This window comes from Eleutherodactylus coqui, chromosome 13, assembly GCF_035609145.1.
Source record: "Eleutherodactylus coqui strain aEleCoq1 chromosome 13, aEleCoq1.hap1, whole genome shotgun sequence".
NCBI lineage: Eukaryota > Metazoa > Chordata > Amphibia > Anura > Eleutherodactylidae > Eleutherodactylus > Eleutherodactylus coqui.
The window spans coordinates 10076944-10092617 of NC_089849.1; positions in this window are offsets into that span (position 1 = coordinate 10076944).

Below are 15674 nucleotides of genomic sequence, written 5' to 3' on the forward strand. Positions count from 1 at the left end.
CTGTGGAGGGTCACTATCATTGCTGTGGCTACTGTGAAGAGTCACTATCATTGCTGGGCCTACCATGAGGGGTCACTATCATTGCTGGGGCTGCTGTGGAGGGTCACTATCACTGCTTTAGCTATTGTGGGGGTCACAATCATTGCTGGGGCTACTGTGAAGAGTCACTATCATTGCTGAGGCTACTGTGAAGAGTCACTATCATTGCTGAGGCTACTGTGGAGGGTCACTATCATTGCTGGGGCTACTGTGAAGAGTCACTATCATTGCTGAGGCTACTGTGGAGGGTCACTATCATTGCTGGGCCTCCCATGAGGGGTCACTATCATTGCTGGGGCTGCTGTGGAGGGTCACTATCATTGCTGGGGCTACTGTGAAGAGTCACTATCATTGCTGAGGCTACTGTGGAGGGTTACTATCATTGCTGGGGCTACTAAAAAGGGTTACTATCATTGCTGTTGCTTCTGTGCGGGTCACAATCATTGCTGGGGCTACCGTGGAGGGTCACTATCATTGCTGGGTCTACTATGGGAGTCACAATCATTGCTGTGGCTACTGTGGCTGTCATTCTTATTGCTAGGGATACTGTGGGGGTCACTATCATTGCTGTTGCTTCTGTGGGGGTCACAATCATTGCTGTGGCTACTGTGGTGGTCATATTTATTGCTGGAGCTACTGCAGGGGGCACTATCATTCCTGGGGCTACGGTGGAGGGTCACTATCATTGCTTGGATTCTCTGGAGGGTCACTATTATTGCTGGGGCTACTGTGGGGGTCACTTTCATTGCTGAGGCTACTGTGGAGGGCCACTGTTATTGCTGGAGCTCCTGGGGGGGGGGTCACTATCATTGCTGAGGCTACTGTGGGGCTGACTATCATTGCTGGGGCTACTGAGAAGAGGCACTATCATTGCTGGGGTTAGTATGGAGGGTCATTTCCATTGCTGGGGTCCCTCTGGGGAGTTACTATCATTGCTGGGGCTACTGTTGGTGTCACTAAAATTGCTGGGTCTACTGTGAGGGTCACTATCATTGCTGGGGCTACTGTGGAGAGTCACTATCATTGCTAGGGCTACTGTAAAGGGATACTATCATTCCTGGGGCTACTGTGAAGGGTCACTATCATTGCTGGGGCTACTGTAAAGGGTTACTATCATTGCTGTTGTTTCTGTGGGGGGTTGCTATCATTGCTGGGTCTACTGTGGGAGTCACAATCATTACTGTGGCTAATGTGGGGGTCACCATCATTGCTAGGTCTACTGTGGGAGTCACAATCATTGCTGAGGCTACTGTTGGGGTCATTCTCATTGCTAGAGATACTGTGGGGGTCACTATCATTGCTGTTGCTTCTGTGGGGGTCACAATCATTGCTGTTGCTTCTGTGGGGGTCACAATCATTGCTGTGGCTACTGTGGAGGGTCACTATCATTGCTGGAGCTACTGTGGGGGTCACTATCATTGCTGGGGCTACGGTGGAGGGTCACTATCATTGCTGGGGTTCTGTGGAGGGTCACTATTATTGCTGGGGCTACTGTGGAGGGTCACTATTATTGCTGGGGCTACTGTGGAGGGTCAATATTATTGCTGGGGCTCCTGTGGGGGTCACTATTATTGCTGGGGCTCCTGTGGGGGTCACTATGATGGTGAGGCTACTGTGGGCCTCACTATTATTGCTGGGGCTCCTGTGGGGGTCACTATCATTGCTGGAGCTACTGTGGGGGTCACTATCATTGCTGGGGCTACGGTGGAGGGTCACTATCATTGCTGGGGTTCTGTGGAGGGTCACTATTATTGCTGGGGCTACTGTGGAGGGTCACTATTATTGCTGGGGCTACTGTGGAGGGTCAATATTATTGCTGGGGCTCCTGTGGGGGTCACTATTATTGCTGGGGCTCCTGTGGGGGTCACTATGATGGTGAGGCTACTGTGGGCCTCACTATCATTGCTGGGGCTACTTTGGGGGTCGTTCTCATTGCTAGGGATACTGTGGGGGTCACTATCATTGCTGGTTCTACTGTGGGAGTTATAATCATTGCTGTGGCTACTGTGGGGGTCACAATTATTGCTGGAGCTACTGTGGGGGCCACTATCATTGCTGGGGCTACGGTGCAGGGTGAGTATCATTGCTGTGGTTCTGTGGAGGGTCACTATTATTGCTGGGGCTCCTGTGGGGGTCACTATTATTGCTGAGGCTACTGTGGGGCTCACTATCATTGCTGGGGCCACTGTGAAGGGTCACTATCATTGCTGGGGTTACTATGGAGAGTTACTATCACTGCTGGGGCTACTATGCGGAATATGCGGAATATGTTGGCGCTATACAAATAAAGATTATTATTATTATTATTATTACTATGGGTGTCACTAAAATTGCTTGGGCTACTGTGGAGTGTCATTGTGATTGCTGGGGCTACTGTAGGGGTCACTATCATTGCTGGGACTACTGTGGAGGGTCACTATTTTTGCTGGGACTACTGTGGAGGGTCACTCTCATTGCTTGTGGTACTGTGGAGGGTCACTATAATTGCTGGTGCTACTGTAGAGGGTTACTATCATTGCCAGGGCTACTGTGGGGGTCACTATCATTGCTGGGGCTACTGTGGAGGGTCTCTTTTATTGCTGGGGCTACTGTGGAGGGTCACTATCATTGCTGGGGCTACTGTGGAGGGTCAATATCATTGCTGGGGCTACTGTGGAGGGTCACTATCATTGCTGGGGCTACTTTGGAGGGTCACTATCATTGCTTGGGCTACTGTTGAGGGTCACTGTCAATGCTGGGGCTACTGTTGAGGGATATTATCAGTGCTGGGGCTACTGTGGGGGTCACTATCATTGCTGGGGTTACTGTGGAGGGTCACTATTATTGCTGGGACTACTGTGGAGGGTCACTATCACTGCTGGGACTACTGTGGAGGGTCACTATCACTGCTGGGGCTACTGTGGAGGGTCACAATCATTGCTGGGGCTACTGTAGAGAGTTACTATCATTGCTGGGGCTACTGTGGAGGGTCACTATCATTGCTGGGGCTAGTATGGCGGGTTCACTGTTATCACTGGGGCTATTGTGGGGGTTACTATTACTACTGGATCCACTGTGGGTGTTACTATTATTGCTTGGGGCTGGTATAGGACACACTATTACTACTGGGACCACTCTGCACATGGCAGCATACCTCAGGCTGACTTAGGGTATGTTTACACCTGCGGAAATTTCTGCAGTAAATTCTGCACCATTGGTACAGATATCCATAGCTGATTTAATACTATGCGGCGCTCCCCCTCACCTTCTCTGAAGGCTTTCCGCTGTCAGCGCTCTCCAGCTTCCGGTTCCCTGCAGCCTAGTAAGGTGTGGCGCCACTGGTCAGGTGAGGCCACTACAACCGGAAGCCAGAGAGAGCGCTTACAAGGGGAGGCCTACGGAGGAAGGAGAGAGAGCGCCGCATAGTATGAAATCAGCTGTGGATGGGCGGCTAATTTCCAGTCACAATCCACAGCAATGATACGTAATTTTGTTTTTGGATGCAAAAATGCTGCAAAATTTGCTCCCTGTCTTTTTTTTAACCAGCCCTGTACTTTTTATAATGACGGAGGTAAAATCACACATTGTGATAAGCTACGCCCCTGACCACACCCCTTTGTCCCACTTGGACCCTGGGAAAATCTGGTCACCCTACCCTATCGGTAGGGCAGTTTCTCTATGACGGTAACATGCTATTCACATCACCGCTGGTCATCCTGGCGGAGGCGCCTCATTTACGTAGCACTGTATAACGCTCCACATTCTCCTTCCTGCTAGTCTGCTGCTCCTCAGGCTCGACAGTAGCGCTCTCCTACTCCCCTCCCATGACCTCTTCAACAACACTGTCAGCCCTGTTCTAATTGGCACTGGACTCTTTCCTCCCAGCTTGTTCATGTGGCGGACGCAGCCACTTTGTCGCTTATCACTGTAAAGGGGAGATGCATGAGCGCTACCCCCTTACACACACACAGTCTATTACTGACGCCTCCACAGCTCGACAGTCCAGACCAACCGGACACTCTCCGCTCTGGCCGAAAGTCCTCAATGTTAGCACATAGCTCCGTTGCTTCAGTGGCGTCCACCTCTCATCGACTCTGGGAGTTCTCATGTGGCTAATGGCGGCGCTCATCCCTTTACCATGCTCTGATGCTCGCTTGTGAGCTGCACCAACTCAGCTAACACAACAACTTATATGCCACACAGGTGCCACTGCATGTTGTGAGATGTGCCCTCCTAGTCCTCCATCAGACGCACATGCTCTACCCAGCTGACTGACTGGTTCTGAACCTTGACTCCTTCCCTCCCCAGGATGTAAGCTTGCATGCTATGGATGGCTCGGGCCCAGAAGCTGATAGTCAGCCTCCCGCTGCAACAGCTGGGATCGGTGAGAACCCCAATCAATGCTGTTATCCTCTTACATGCTGCGGTCAATGTTAATCACAGTATGTAAAGGGTTCACAGAGGCAGTGCGCTCCCTCTGTGATGTCATCAGCTCTCTGCTATGGGATTGCAGAGGACTGATGGGTTGCCATGGCAACCAGATGCCAGACAATGGTGTCCGAGTCTCTCATGGCTTATAATCACTATTATTAGTGAGGATTAGAGATGAGCGAGTATACTCGCTAAAGGCAATTGCTCGAGCGAGCATTGCCTTTAGCGAGTATCTTCTCCGCTCGAGACAGAAGGTTCGGGTGCCGGCGCAGGGGAGCGGTGAGTAGTGGCTGTCAGCAGGAGGGAGCGGGGGGGAGAGAGAGATCTCCCCTCCGTTCCGCCCCGTTCTCCCCCGCAGCTCCGTGCCTGCTGCCGGCACCCGAACCTGCAGTCTCGAGCGGGGAGATACTCGCTAAAGGCAATGCTCCCTCGAGCAATTGCCCTTAGCGAGTATACTCGCTCATCTATAGTGAGGATACATTTCAGTACTGCAATGTATTATTATAACCATCACAGGTTCACAGCTTCAAGTCCCCAACAGGGACATAAAATAAGTAAAAAAGAAATGTAACAGAAAATAATAGAAAATACCTTTTTTTACATACTTTCCCCTCTTTGTTTAAGAAAAAAACTGCCATGTTTTTAATTTATTGTACAGGTTGTTTCAAATGCAACAATAGCAAACACTTTGTATCCTACACAGCAAATGCTAGAAAGCTAAAAAAAGCTAAAAAAAACTGAGGTAAAATGCATTTCCTGCTTATTTTGCTTCCAAAATTTTTTTTATAAAAGTGATAAAAAAAGCAATATTAACCTTAAAATGGTAGCACTAAAAACGACATGATGCAAAAAACACAAGCCCTCACAGAGCTCCGTCCATGGAAAAATGAATGCATCGAAGCAAAAACGAATATACTTTTTTTCCAAAAAGTAAGGGTTTTTATTTTGCAAAAGTGGAAAAACATTAAAAAATATATAATTCTGGTATTGTCGTAATCGTACCATCATGCAGTGAAAAATGTTCATGTCATTCATGTTTAATGATTTACACTGTAGAAAAAACAATCGCCAAATTGAGGTGTTTTTCTCGCTGTCTTGCAAAAAAAAATTTAATAAAAATTTTACAATACATTATGTATGTAAGTACCAAAAAAATTGTACCAATAAAAACTACAGTTTGCTATCACCAATGGAAAAATAAGAAAGTTATGGCTTTTGAAAAGTGAGCATGAAAATCCCCCAAACATTGTCAAGTCCCAGGGGCCAAAATAGGCCCCATCACTAAGGGGTTAAAGGAGCCAGCACACTCGTATCCAGTCCACTGGGGCCATCACAGAGACTGTTACAATACTCAGTTGCATGATATGCATAAACAATATACAATAAGCATCAGCATTAAGTGACGTAGTCATGTGACTAGAGATGAGCGAGCATACTCGTTAAGGGACAATACTCGAGCGCAGGGGCGTAACTAAAGACTCAGGGGCCCTGATGCAAAATGTGATCCGGGCCCCCCTTCTATCTGTATCTGTACCCGTACCCATACCTAAACCATGCTGCACAGAAACATAACTTGAAGCTTCCGGGCCCCAATGCAAAACCTGTAACAGGGCCCCCAGCTATAATGCTGTACTCATAGTACTGGGCTCCCTATATGGAGAAGAGAGGCCTTATGGGCCCCCTAAGGCTCCTGGGCCCGGGTGCAACCGCATCCCCTGCACCCTCTATAGTTACGCCCCTGCTCAAGCGAGTATCGTCCTTTTCGAGTACCTGCCTGCTCGTCAGAAAAGATTCATGTGCTGGAGGGGGGCAGGGGAGAGCTGGGTGGAACGGGTGGGAGATCTCTCTCCCCCCCCCCCCCCCCACTCTCCCCTGCTCACTCCCGCAATCCACCTGAATCTTTTCTGATGAGCAGGCAGGTACTCGAAAGGACGATACTCGCTTGAGTATTGTCTCTTAACGAGTATGCTCGCTCATCTCTACATGTGACATAATAAGAGTGCCAGAGCCCATGGACAGTTATGTCATGTGACTGAGGTCCAACTGAAGTCTAGGCCTATTTTTAATTGCCCATAGAGATGAACTGACTGTGGTGGGAGTCAATGGAGGCTAATATAAATCTGTCTGCAGTGAGCTCCCCCTAGTGGTGACTGCATGCAGAATATTATCATATAACTATGTTTTTGAAGGGGATTTGGAGCTCTGTATCAGGAAAACGGAAGCCCTGCTACAAAGATACATGATATATTTACCCCTTAAGGGCTCATTCACACAACCATGAATTTGGCATGTATTACGCACATGATGCACAGCCGCTTGACACGCAGTGAATGGAGTCAATAAAAAATGTAGACTTTTAGTGATTAGCGCATAAATACTGCGTGCAGATATGTGTATGAAAAAGATCGCAGCATGCTCTATCTCACCGCATATCACGCCCTATTTTTGTATGGCAATGCTGCCCATACGCTATACATTGCAAATGGGCAATGATTCATACGCAGAACCACTGCGCATGACCATGTGGATGAGATACGCTGTCAGGCGCAGTGCACGCGCTGCCATACACGATGACAGCCGCCTCTCTGCCTGCTCACACAGACCCAATAGTATTCCAGCTCGCCATCACCTATGATCCCAAACTACAAGACATTGGGGTACAGACGTTATCATAGTGATTACAGCTTTTGCGGTTCACGTCAAAGGACAGAAAAAATGTTAACAAAAAATAGTGTAAAAAAAAAAAGAAAAACGCACTTTTCCCTGTTTGTAAAAAAAAAATTACAAGTTTTAAAAAAGCCCACATATTTGGTATCGTCATTTCCGTAACGACCAGTACAATACATTGATCACACTATCCACCCTGCACAGCAAAAACCATAAAACAAAACAAAAACCTACAAAATGGAGGCAAAAGGCTTATTTTGTTTGTTTTATCTCCAAATAAAACTAAAAAAAAAGTGCTAAAAAAACGTATGTCCCCCCAAAATGGTAACACTAAAAACTACAGATCGTCATGCAAAACACAAGTCCTCACAGAGCTCCGCCCCTGGGAAGATACAAACGTTATGGGGCTCTGAATGCAACAATGTAGAACAAAGAATCGTTTTTAAAAATAGGGTTTTTATTGTGCAAAATTGGGAAAAAACTAAAAAAATTATAATAATAATATAATTATTTGTTATCGTTGTAATTGTACCGACTCGCAGAAAAAATGTGTCACGTCGCTTATGCTGCACGATCAACATTATAAGAAAAAAAAACTGCAGAATGGATGTTTTTTCTCCCTGCTCTCAAAAAAAATTAATAAAAGTTCTGCATTATACGGACCTAAGAATGGTACAAATAAAAACAAGCCTCGTACGGCCGTGTCGATGGCAAAGTAAACCTGTGAAGGATGTAGGGCGCCGACACTGCTGCCACCTAGTGGAGCACTGCGGTACTGACTCCAGTGTTTGGCGTCTGGGATAAACATGGCTGTAACCTTTGGACAGCTCACCTGTGAATACAGGTAAGTGGGCGTCGTATAATTACCGCTGATTTCTCTGACGTGGAAACTTCCTGGAATCCATATAACATGTTTGTCTTCTCGAAAACCTGTCAGGACAGATTCCTGTCGCTACAGGAGTTCCCTGATGATGGCGCCGTCCTCTGCTGTGGCACCTTTAGATCTTCTAGTCACTTGTTCCTGTGTTATCTTCATGGCTCACAGATACTCATCACCCAGCTTTCCACAGATCCTGACTGGTTTATGGGTCCGTGTTCCATCAACTATTACTGGCTCCACAATGAAAAGTCAGAAGATTGCTCTAATGTTAGGCAGGGCGCGGTTTATGCTAAGCCGCACCCCTTATGTGCCCTCCCAACGCTGGTACCCAATAGTGACGACCCTACAGTAATAGTGCCTCCGCTTAGTAATAATACCCCCACATACTAATAATGCTTCCCCTCAGTAATAATGCCCCCTTATGCCCCTGCTCAATAATATGACCCCCCATACCCCGCTCAGTAATAATGCCGCCGCGTAGTAATAACGTTTCCCCACAGTAATAATGCCCCCTTATGCCCCTGCTCAATAATATGACCCCACATACCCCGCTCAGTAATAATGCCGCCGCGTAATAATAAAGTTTCCCCTCAGTAATAATGCCCCCTTATGCCCCTGATGAATAGTATCCCACATGACCCCTCAGTAATAATACTTCAGCACAGTAACAATAACCTCATATGCCCCCTTGGTAATTTTATCACTAATTGCCCTCTTCACTAATAATGCCCCCTTATGCCCCTGCACAATACTATTAGCTCACATGCCCCTCTAAGTAATAATGCCCCCATATGACCCACTCAGTAATAATACCCCTGCATTATGCCCCTGCAAAATAATATTACCCCACGTGAGGCGCTCATTAATAATGTCCTTGCATGCTCCTGCTCGCTAGTAACACCCTCGTCTGACCCCACTCAGTAATGATGCCCCCATGTGTCCCCCTCAATAATAATGCCCCCTTTTATAGAGTATAGCCTCCACTCCCCTCTGTCCGCTCTGGTTCCCCACTCACTTCCAGGTGGAGCGATCATGTCACATTGGTTGTGGTGATCATGTGCTAGGCGACAAGTGGTTGCCGTACCCAGAAATGAGCTGGACACCCGAGCAGTGTGACCCGCAGCAATGGGGCAGTGATAGTTTAGGCTGTCCTTTATTTTACTCCATCCCCGGCTGCAGAGGCAGCATGTCCACCCCTGCGGGGCGCGTCTCCTGCCTGCTGACATGGAGGGACTGTCCTGCGAAACGGGGACTGTCTGTGTGCCAGTCTTCACTGTAGCTCTGCCATTCTATTCGTTAACCAAGACCCTCAGTATGAACAGAGCTGTGGGTTCTGCCCTGGTGGCTGCAGCGCTCGGAACTGTACAGCAATGGAGACAAAGCAGGAGTATTGTGCAATGCTGCGTCTATGGAAGCTCCTGGCAGACGCCTTCAGCTCCATGTCTTCCCCTCATTATTCTTCGGCTCAGACTCCCAGGAGGGTCGGGGCTTCTGTCTGAATCGCCGGCTGACACGTCTGCATTTTAATAACACGCCGGAGATTAGAAGGGGCTGGAAATACAGAGGGGACGCGGCAGCGAGCAGATGTGATAGACTGCAGATTACAGCCCCATTATCTGCATGCAGCTGAGCCGTCTGCAGCGAGACGCCACTCACGCCTATTGGCGCAGCTTTACCCGATGAGTAATGACAAGGACTTGGTGGAAGCGGTGGCACGGGGCTCTCCATCACCGCCGCCAGTCAGTTTATGCCAAATGGGCCGCAAATCACAAAATTAATGGCTCCCTGAGTCACCACCTCACCAGTGTGAGCGTGCGCAATGGATGGGCACTTCAGCGGGCATCTGCAGGAACCGTGGCTTATGTGTCCAAAAGTGCCATCCCTGGGAGGCTTTGTGGGTGGATCAGTGGAGGGGCTGAAAATGCCCTGGAAAAGCGGGTTCAAATGGGAGTTTTGGGCACCTGCCCCCCATCTTTAGACATGAAGGGGTGAAGCACATAGGCATCTGTTCACATCGCAGCTGCGCTTTTCTATACAGTAGGGCGACCCGACGACATAAAGATTGCAGCATCGCACTGCAACCAATGATTGTCAGTAGTGTCACATTGCGACCCATGGCCAAAGCAACTGCAATACGCCAGTCGCTGACCATTCCGCTGGGAGCAAGTTGCGTTGCATGCCACTTTTCCACCATAGGCATCAATGTAAGTTGCCTGCGACCGCTCTGCGATTTGGCTCTTAGCGTTGGCTGCACAGCCACACCAAGTCGGAGAAAAGTCGTATGACACAAAAGTTGTTGCGACTTTTGTCTGTGACTCGGTGTCACAGGACTATTTCAGATTGGTTGTGAAATAAACAGTGACAAGTGTAATGGCCCAGAACTCCATCCTGGTCCCCTCCATAAATGTCATACATGTATTGTAGTATGTGGATGCACTGTGCGAAGCTGTCATGTCTATGTTCTGTATGTGTGTTGCACAGCTGCAGCGGCTGAAGTGTTAACTGTAATAAAATCATTGCCTGTCAGCTCTCTCTGCTGAATGTAGCTATTCTCCTGTGTCATGTGGTATAAGTGAAGGTATAAATAGGAGTGTCTGAGAGCGGGAAGAGATTTCTATCTTCAACTTGTGAGTGTGATCTTGTTCAGGGACCCAAGAGAGTGCTAACACAGAGCCGCATGGAAACACCTTCAGCTTCCATGTAGGTGAAGATGGAAGAGGAGGAGCGACATACCGTAGCGCTTGGAGTGTGGATGTGAGAGGAGTGAGTCCCAGCAACAGAGAAAGAGAGCAAACCCAGTTTCTAAAAACATGCTACAGGCTTTTCCTGTGCGGCCGTCCGTCATTAGGATCACCGCACAGAGGTACTCTAGTGAGACACCCACGCATCTGCTGTGCGGGGTGTATATTGGCTAAGCCTTCCTGAGTAATAGGTGTTTTGCAGGGGATATGTGGAGTGTATGTGGAGTGACCCCTACCCCCCTACCTCCTCCGGAGTGCTCCCAATCCAGGACTGGTAACGTATAGATAACATGGACTATGAGGCCGTATTCATCCTGTGTACCGGGCCCTAACCGTTCCTAGGAACCTGAGGTACTGCACACAAGTGTCTGTGTTTATTGCTCTGCCACATAGAATAATGGTGTGTGGGAACGTTGGCGTAACAAGTGATATCTACTAAAAAACCCCTCCATCCCCTTTATTGGCACTCCTTGCCAAAGGAGTGTCGAAGCTGGCCTGCGATCCTGCTCTGGCCTTGGCTGTGTGTTATCCCTCCGGGACCAGAGCCTGGCAAGTGCCACCGTGACAAGACAGCACTTATCCCTCCCAGCTCTTCACGTTAGCTTGGTGCCCAGGGTCACCCCTCTGGGGTGTTGCAACAAGTAACTTACATTGATGTCAACGGTGGCAAAGCCCCTTGTGACCCACAATCATAATCCAAGTGAGTTTTTGTGACCATAATGTCACGGTCCCCGACACCCGTGGCAACCTGCGACTTGTAGTGCACCTTCATTGAGTTTAATGGTGTATTGGCGATGTGGTTCTTGCTGCACAATACCAAAGTCACCAGGTAGCCCCGCCCACCATGACTGCAGGCCACAGACAAGTCGCACAAGTTTTTTGGTCAGGACACGTTGTTGTCCCACGCCGGGTCAGGACCGGGTATTACAGAGTTGACTTTGCTAATAAAACCACTTATTCTCTCCCCACCACCAACCCCCGAACCCCTCTATTTACTAATAAAAAACACGGACAACTATTTATTTTGGATAATTTTGGCCCCGGCAGCCATTTTATTATGAACATTAAACATAAATAATTATTTTTTTAAGAAAATATTATACGCTACAAGGGGGGTCCTCTGAGCCCCAAAATCTGGTGCCACAACTTTAATGTAATTCTATTTTACCCTCAGCCGCCCCCCTCAGGCTCAGAGGCACCACTAGTTCTGAGGGACTCCCCCCTGTCAGAGCCATAAAGTGCCAGACCCCCCCACACTCATTCCAATAAAGGGGGGCGGTGGGCTATCCTCACCCTGACTCCCCTCCAAACCAAAGACCCCCCAGCTGCCACAGGCCTGCGAAGCTCCCCACAGCAATAACGCTCTCTCAATCCCCTCCTGAATCGCCAGAGCCCGCTGCATTTAAATGGCCGTAGAGCCAGTCGTTCCCGTGCTTTGACTCTAAATCCGGATGCCTAATTGCCAGTCCCCCCGTTGTGAGCCGTGGATCCGGAAATCGCTCAATTAATTTTCACCTGGGCCTTGTTAATCTTCTCGACTGACCGAGCATCGCGCCATGTTTTATGCCGTGGTTCTTATGACCAAAGTATTACTAATCCAGGAAACATGGACCAAAGGCGCAAGATATCGTAACAAGTATCTCCCGAAAAGGACGGCTTCCTAAATCATTTCCCTCAACGTGCAACACTAAAATGTCTGGGCCCGATCCAGATGAACAAAACGCGGAACCTCAGATAAAACCCGGTACCCGACCATGCTGCTGCAGTGGCTCAGAGTTTGGGGTCCCCTCCAGCACCTCAGAATACATGTTTTCTGTCAGTCTAGTGTTTTTGTCTTGCTTGTGGAATGCATCAGGTCTATGTGTTTGAACACTTGCAGACATGAAAGGGTTATGTCTCGGGTTGTCTGGAAAATGTATCATTTCGTTGAGTGTTGTATAAAAGTGGGATCATGTGTCTGAAAGTGAGAGTCAAAAGAGTCAAAGGAGTCAAGAGAGTGAGTAGCAATGAGTCGGTTGGTGAGGGGAGAGATGGAAGAAGCCGAGCGATGGTCTGCCGCTCAGGCGTGGGCCCAGCCATCCTAGGGAACCTCCACGGAGCCGCTGACCCTGAGGAGAGTGAGAGCCCGGACATGTGGAAACGTGTGATTGTACAGCGCAGGTACCGCATGCCTCTGGAGAAACTGGAACCGCTACATAACAAGAGAAAAAGTGAGTGTTTGACAGTGGAGAGAGTTTGGCTGAGAGGTGGAGATCTGACCGATAACTTAGACTGTGGATTATACAAATGCCCCGAGAATCCTCACTGCTTCAACACTACAAACTGTTCCTGTACAAAGACTGTTGTATTGACTTTAATCTCAAGAGTTTAAGTAAATGAACAGGACTGAACGTTCCCGATTCTCGTTCAGAAAATACCCTCTGTGTGTGGACTATTTTATTAATCTGGAGATCCACCGCAGAGGACGGAATGTTGGCGTCACGAGTGACAAACAGGACTTAAGGTAACCTCGGTTACTATTTGGTAGACTCCCCCTGCGGTAACAAGGTTGGGCTATGAGCCACCCTTAGTGAGGAGACATTAGAGCCCCGTGACAAGGTTATCTCTCTATTCCGCTGTTTCCTCGGCTGAGGTCCTGCTCCTCGGACGCTACACCACGAAATCCTATTCAACGAACTGTAGCAACGTCCCTGGAAAAAAACAGCTGCTTACCGTTAGAACGGGTTTTGGCCTCAGTTACTATATCAGCCTATATCATACACAGAACAGGCTCACACAAAGAGATGTGCGCATCGCCTGAGGCCGCTCCCACACTTGCCGCTTTTTACCGTGATTATCAAGTCTTCCTGAGCGCCGTACTAACCACAATAAAACATCCCCATTAATTTCAATGGAGCCTCGAAGACCAGAGTGTGAACACAGCGTTTCTAATGCCGCGATTTTCAAGCGTTGTCTCTTCAATTTTTCTGTGTTTTCACATTTTTTAGCGCACCCATCACCCACCACAATAATAGGGTGCGGTAAAAAGTGCTCTCAAACGCTGTACCATGTGTTCAAAAACGGCGATCAAAATCGCAGTAAAATGCCATTTTTTTTTGAGCAGCGTTTAACTGAACGCATGAGTGAGAGCGGCCTCGGCTGCCTACACACGGGTGAGTGTGAAACTCAAAAACGCTTCGCATCTATGAAGTTCCGATCCGGTCATGCGAGTTTCCCACTGATTTCATACACATCGCACGGCATCCGAGAGGCGCACAAAGCATTAAAGCTCCCATTGAATTCAATAGGAATTGAAACGTTACAGCGTGCCGCGGTTATTTCCCACACTGCGATGCAGGCAATCATCCCTTGTGTATAGGACTCCGTTCAACACACAAATCTCGCACAATTTGCTCAGCTCTGTGAAACCGGCCTAAGAGTGTATTCAGACTGCCATTGAGGTGCGGCTGTGCAGCGGTTTTTTATACGGTTGCAGGATTTCAGGTGAGGTTTTTGATGCACTTTTAACCGCGCCGTCTGAATACACCCAAAGGGCGGTTTAATAAGAGGCTAAGCGCAAAAACGCTCGCCACAGCACAGTGTATTTGCACGTGAATGATGCTTGAAGAGGGACAAAAACGCAGCACAAACGTCCAAGTGTGAATAAAGCCAAAGGGGGAAGGGGGGGGGGGAGGTGTTACCATCAAGGGACATTGGGACAACACTGTTCTGGCAGCTTTTTCCCCTCTTCTTCAGTTCACAGGGGGATAAATGTATCAAATATCGGTAAATACGTGCGGATTTGTGGAGTCACTTTGTCCATCGCCGCCGACTAGAGAGAGATGGGGACAAACTTTGTGACCTTTTAAAAAGTTGTAATTCTTAAATCTGTCTGAAAGCCCCCCCTCCACTCAAGCCCCGCCCCTTTTCTAGACACTTTTTGAATAATGGAGCGAGAGGAGGATTATTTGTTCTTTTTGGCACAAATCAATCGTAAATGTGTCTGAATTGATCTGCAACAAAAAATGTGCAACTGACACCGGACTTCTGGCGCATCTCTGGTAATAAACAAAACTTTTCGCTGCTTACTCCTCACATACATAATTGCGATCAGCTTGCGTTGTTGCCGCAGTCTTCGCAAAACACAACTACAGTTTTGCGCTGGCCCTGCGGCGTGCATGCGGTGTACCTAGGGGCAGACGAAGGGTTAATGCTGGTGATGATTGTGCAGATTGGAGCGGCCTGTGCTCTATAAGAGGAGGACGAGGAGGGAGCCTGCTGCTAGTTCACTAGTGATAAGGTGGTCTGGTTGTGGGGGGAGTCATGGATGAGCTTCATGGGAAGGTGAGGCTGAAGGATGTATTAAGGGGGTCTGGCCAGTCGGTCAGCGAGGAGCAGGCGTGGGCCCTGTGCTACCAATGCAGCTGTAAGCTGAAGCAGATAGTCCTGGGTGGGGGATACTTCCCAGCGCTGCGGGGGGCCGAGCATATCTACATCCACCAGGATGGGGCCGTGTCCTTTGTGGACGTGACTGGTAAGTGGTGCCAAAAAATGAGGTCTGTGTGTTAATAGTTGGTCTAATCCCCCAAAATAGAACACTCCTTTGTATCCAAAAGTGACTGTGGTGGTCCACAGGGGCTGCTCCCCTTAACTTGACAGGTGGTCTGCAGTTGTGCACTACAACTCCCAGCAAGGCCTGGCAGGAGCTAAAGCAACTGGAGAGCCCCATGTCACCCAATTATGCCAAGTTGCCCTTGCTACCATATAGTATAAGTGCCATCTTGCCACCCATCCTTCCACCCACCCTGTTACGTGGACTCTTCACCCTTTGACCCTGCCGCTAGCACCCAAGTACTGCGAAATAGAAAAATCGTCTATTAGCATTGGATGTAGTAAGTGGGCAGTACGCAGCCCCCCATCGGCTCCGGGCCCGGCTGTGTTTGTTCCTCATACCATCC